At 44.8% G+C, this 6,130-nt stretch overlaps 1 pseudogene; it reads left to right on the forward strand.

Moving 5' to 3' along the window:
- The first annotated feature begins 457 nt into the window (after nt 1–457).
- Nucleotides 458–5,796, forward strand: LOC136487386 (uncharacterized; annotated as a pseudogene).
- Nucleotides 5,797–6,130: the final 334 nt, after the last annotated feature.

The raw sequence follows: 6,130 nt of genomic DNA on the forward strand, positions 1-6,130 counted from the left end.
TGATGATGCAGAGCCAGATCCTTGTGATGATGTTTGTAATGGTGGCACTGATACTGATGGTGGCACTAATACTGATGGTGGCACTGATACTGATGGAGAGATGAAAAGTGTTCCAAGGTCAAAGAAGAAAAGAAAGGAGGTAGCTGATGATGATGTGTCTTGGGAAGAAGATGAAGAAGAATATGTGGGGGTGAATGATGAAAACCATTACATGTCTGGCCTTAATGATGATAATGCAGGTTCAGATGTTGATGCTTATGACTCTGATGGTAGTGGTAAGGATGATCTTTATGTTGATGATGAAGCTGGTTGTGAAGTTTTTGAACATGTCACTGACTTAGAAAACCCAACCATAGCTTGTGGGGTCACATTTGAGGATGGGGATACCTTTAAGAGAGCAATTAGGAAATTTGCAGTACTAAATGAGTTTGGAATTGCAGCTCTTTACAGTGAGTCAACAAGGTACAGAGGGATCTGCAAGGGTTCAAAGAGCAAGAAGAAGAGGTGTAAGTGGAGGATTCATGCATCTCAGCTGCAAGATGGCAAAACTTGGCAGGTATGCTATTGAATCATTTTTGTTATTGAACTGATAGGATGGGTTACTAAATGTGAATTTTGTGAACATGTTTGTTTTTGTTGTTTAACTGCTTTGCAGATAAAGAAGATGTATCAGAAGCATACTTGTCCAAGCACATCCAAACTGCATCAAAATTGTATGGCTAACAATGCCTGGGTGAGGGACAGGATAATTGACATCCTTAGAGAGGAACCGACAATAGGGGCAGTAGCATTGAAGAAAGACCTGGAGAAGAAGTATAACATTACTTTGTCATACTATGTGGTCTTTGATGGCAGACGGATGGCTCTAGAAGAAATTAATGGCAAGTGGAACGACAATTTCGATGATGCCTTCAGTTTCAAGGTAGAGGTTGAGAGAACCAATCCTGGTAGCATTGTGGAAATTGAATGGGAAAATGTGGGAAAGAAGATGAGATTCTCAAGGATGTTTGTGGCACTAAAGTCATGTGTTGATGGATTCTTGAATGGATGCAGACCCTTCTTGGGAGTTGATTCAACAGTGCTAACAGGGAGGTGGAGAGGACAGCTAGCCTCTGCATCAGCAGTAGATGGAAACAACTGGTTGTTTCCAGTTGCTTATGGTGTGTTTGGCTCAGAATCCGCTGACAGTTGGAAATGGTTCTTTGAGAAGCTATAGACTGCAATTGGCTCCCCACCAGGACTTGTAATCTCTACAGATGCTGGTAAAGGAATTGACAGTGCAGTGACTTCGGTTTTTTCAAATGGAGTTGAGCATAGAGAGTGCATGAGGCATTTGGTGAAGAACTTCCAGAAGAGGTACAAAGGTGCTGTGTTCAAGAAGCATTTGTGGCCATGCAGCAGGGCATACAACCAGCAGCATTATGAGTACCATTACAACATAATGAAGAAGGCTTCACCAAATGCAATCAAATGGATAGAACAAACACATAAGCACTTGTGGAACAGATGGAAGTTCTCCCACGCCAGCAAATGTGACTATGTAACAAACAACATTGCAGAGACATTTAATAGTTGGATCAGAATGGAGAAGTCACAGTCAGTCATATCTCTGATGGATAGGATCAGGCAGATGATCATGGAGAAAAATGCAGCGAGAAGGACACTTGCAGAGAAGCTAAATGATAGGATTCTACCTAACATCACAAAGGACCTAAATGCCAGGAGCAGGAACCTAAATTATGTCATACACAAAGGACCTAACAACACAGCAGAGATTCAGGGTACTACTAAGGAATTGAAAACTTGGAGACACACTGTTGATTTGGACAACACATCATGCAGCTGCCAAAGGTGGCAGATAACTGGGCTGCCATGTACTCATGCACTTTGCTTGATCAATGCATTGAGGAACAGGAATGTGGAAGATTATGTACATGAGTTCTATTCTGTAGCCATGTTCAAGAAGGCTTATGAAGGGGTTGTGCATCCCATGACAGATAGAAGCCAATGGCCTAAGGTTGAGATAGGCTTTAAACTTTGGCCTCTAGCTTTTAAAAGATCAGCAGGACTGTAACACCCAAAATTTTTCATTCTTTTAAAATAAGTAAATTTGATTTAATTATGTTAATAAGTGTGCATTCAATTATAGGAAATTAAGAATTTTTGGGGAATTAAAATCAATTATAAGATTTGAAACTTTTGATGCATACATGCTGCTGCAATATTTATTCATGTGATGATTGTTCTTGAATTAAAGTTCAAATGAATTCAAAAATTATTTGAAAATGCTTTTGGGAAAATTTGTTTGGAAAATAAAAAGGAAAAGAATTCTTTTTCTTTTCTCCCCCACCTTCCTTGTTTTCGGCCCGCTCGGCCCAGCATCCGTAGCCTAGCCCAGCAGCCTCGCGCGTCAGCCGCGTCGGACCAGCAGGCTCCGCCGGCCCAGCTCCCCTCTCCCCTTTCCGCGCTCGGCCCAGCAGCCGCGCCAGGCAACCGCCCGCGCCCTCCCGTGCCCTGCCGCTGATGCCCGGGCCCGCTTGTCGGCGCCGTCTTCACCCCCGCGCGACTCGGCAACCGCCCGCGCGTGCGCTTGGGCAACCGCCGCCGCGCCCGGCCTTCTCGCGTCGTGGGAGCGCCCCCTCCTCGCGCCTGGCTTCTTTAAATCGAAGCCCGCACCCGAGCCGCCCCCTTCTATTTTTCCCCGCTCCCTGTCACATCGCCGTGCCCGTGAGAACCGCCGCCCCGAGGTCTCCAAGCTCCGCCGTCCGCCTCCGCGCGAACCTCCATCACCGAGCCGCCTCCGCTCCGGTTTTCACCGCGGTGAGACTCGCCGTTCTCCCCTCTATCTCCCCGAGCATCTTATTTCTCGTTTTTTTTTGCTTCTTGAGCCTTGGCCGCGAGCTCCGCGAGCCATGGTCGCCGGCCATGGCGGCCACCGCGCTTGCCGCCGTTCCCGGCCGCCAAAATGGCATGGCCGCGACCCCCTTCCTCCCCCGCGTCCCCCGGTACACTCGGTTGTCCATTTGGTGAACCGTAGGCCCCTAACCGCGTGCTCTGGCGAGACCACTGCCGCCGGCCATGGCGCCTGGCCGCCGGTGATACTGTTCCGGCCGGCCGACCCTCCCCAGGCCGATCCTAGCCGCCCATCGCGAGATCAACGGCCAGGATTAGAAGTTACCCCTTCGCGGGTAATTTTGCTAAAGAGTCCCTGGACTTTTCTAAGTCCTAACCCACAGTCCAAAACGTATTTCCCCGAATGCGCAATCTCGATTGGAAAGCGTAAACTCCACGGCTTAAGTCAAAAATACGTTTTCAGTAATTACAGAAATGCCATTTGAACTGTTTCGCTTATAAAATTGTCGTTTTAGCTCCGAATTGATACATTCAAATCGCGTTAGCTTCGTAATTTCATAAGCTACATGTTGGAGCTACTGTTAGTCAAGTTTGGAACTTTTTAATTTCATGATTAGATTTAATTAAATATATGGCTATATGAAAACCCATTTAAATCATAACTTTCACATATTAGCTCCGTTTTTCGTGAACTTCGCGTTGACATGATCGTAGCGAGACATAGATTAGTTTTACAAACATTTTATCTTGATTTCAATGCTGTTGGTGTACTGTTCTAATGATAGGAATGTTTGCTTTGCATGAATGCTTTGGAATGTTGTATGTTGCTGTGTTGGTCGCGTTCAGATGGTGAGGAAACCGTGGGAGACCAAGAACTCTTCGACGACCAGCAGGACCAGCACGAGTTTGTGAACCAAGGCAAGTATAACATGGGCCTTCCTTGATGTCCTATTTCACTTTAATCAATTACTCATTTGCATGTGTCTAATTTTGATACCCGTAAGGACATCCTAGTGATTGTTTATCCTGTTCCTTGTCTCCTATGGGTTAAATGCATATGGGTAGATTGCTAGTGCTCTAACTGAACTTGACATACATGTTGATGAATGATACTATGGAACAAAGTGAGTAACATGATTTATAACAACTGTTCCATAGGGCGAAAGTGCAAATGACCTTTGTTCATGTTGCTCCCGGCCCTCCATAAGGACTTATCTGTCGGCAAAAGCTGGGACTGACAGTGCAACCGGGAGAGTCATATGGCTCTAACTTTAGCTCAGTAATAGGATCTTTCCTAACTAGTTAGAGGTTACCTTTTTGGCGCAAATGGGGCTTGCCACTTTGGGTATAGGGCTGCCTCTGTTCCTATGAGTATAGCCGTGATGGATATGTGCCATAGGAAAGGGGGGTTCCTACATCTGCCTACCAAGGAAACCTAGCAGCCCTAACTTGTTAGGGAAACCTATGAAATGGCTTCATAGTGTACCCTGCCCGCTCACCTTGGTAGTGACATGGGAGTAATTAACCCGGGCATATGGGGATCACGACTCGCGGTGAATGTGCACCACCTCTGCAGAGGGTAACAAACTATTATAACAGCCGTGCTCACGGTTACGAGTGGCCCGGAAAACTCACAGAATAACTGGTTAAATGTTGATGATCATTTAAAGTTGTTCAATGATGATATATGGTACACCTGACCCCAATATTTGTTCTTATGGGAATTAAATGGGAGCTTAAGCAAAACTTGATAATACTTGAGAATAAAGTTTGACCTATTAAAAATGCTAACTGTAGTAAACCAGAGTCTATCCTTTTTGAGCTTCATAACCCCATGTTAGCTTGCTAAGTACGGAATGTACTTACACTTGTTTATTTTCTTTACTTGGATAAAAATCCTGGATGGGTAACAGATGACAATGGGTATGAGGATTTCCCGGAGGATTATTAGGCTTGTGGTCAACCAGTTGACCTTCCCTGTGATGACGGCCACGAGAGCTTTATTATATTTTTATTATTCCGCTGTGATGTATAAGACTAAGTTTTATTATAACTCTGATGTATGAGACACCGTGATGATACTTTATGTAATTTGTCAGCTTGTGTGTGTGATTGATTCCTGGGCACACACGAGTTTTGTGCATTCAATTTTATCCTTAAAATTGGGTGTGACAAGGACGACCAAGGACAAGAAGGTTGAAGGGAGCTGAAGAAGGTGGCAAGGGAACTCGTAGACAGATGCAGTGCAAAAGATGTGGTCAATTTGGGCACATGATGAAGACTTGCAATGAGACAGTGTATGACTCAGATGCACCTCCTCTTGCAGTAGCTAAGCCCAAAAGAAGCAAGGGAAAGAAAAGCAAGCCAGCTTCTACAGTTTCTACCCAGCAGTCTCAGGTTGGAGGAAGCACTGCAAGTGCTGCAGCAGCACCTTCTAGCCCTACAGCCACTGCAAGTGCTGCAACAGCACCTTCTAGCCCTGCAGCCAACACTAGAAGGTACCTATACCTGTTTGCCTTATTGCCTTGACATAACTATGATATCCAAAGACTACATACTAACATTTTAGTTCTGCACCTGTAGCCACAAAAGGATGTTGGCCATGACAGATGGAAGTTCATCCCCTCCCAAGAAGATCAAGGTGACGACCAAGAAGATCAAGAGGACACCAAAGAGGAAGAACACTAGTCATGGAAAAGCACAAGTAGTTTAAGTACTGAAGTGTCCAAAACAATTGCTTTTGTTGACATGTGATGTCATGTGACACTCGATTTGTGCTGTTTAAGGTGTACTGTAACATGTGAAGGCATGTACCTTCAAGATGTTATGTTAATTACTGTCAGCTACCTCTAAGATTATCATGCTTTAAGATGTTATGTCTACTGTCTTTGCTTTGCTCAGTGTTACTTGGTTGACAATGCACATAGTGATATTGAAGGATAACAGCTCATGTCATATCTCTGAGTTCACATGTCAACCCATTACATTACAATGCATCATGTGCCTACAACAGTTACATAAGGACTGAGATACATGAGCACCAACACATTGCTTGCCTTACTTGCAAATCAAAACCATCAGAACCAACACTACAACTACCAAGTTTGCCACACCAAGAATAAGCAGACGCTCTCCAATCCTATCCATCTTGGCTTCAGTTTGAGATGGAGCCTTCAGTTTTGCCTCCACATCATTCAGAGAGGCGATTGCGCTCTGCAACAAACCAGTGAAGGTCTAAACACCTTCTATGGCTGCTAACATGTCATGCCCATCCTTC

Source organism: Miscanthus floridulus, chromosome 10, assembly GCF_019320115.1.
Source record: "Miscanthus floridulus cultivar M001 chromosome 10, ASM1932011v1, whole genome shotgun sequence".
Lineage (NCBI taxonomy): Eukaryota > Viridiplantae > Streptophyta > Magnoliopsida > Poales > Poaceae > Miscanthus > Miscanthus floridulus.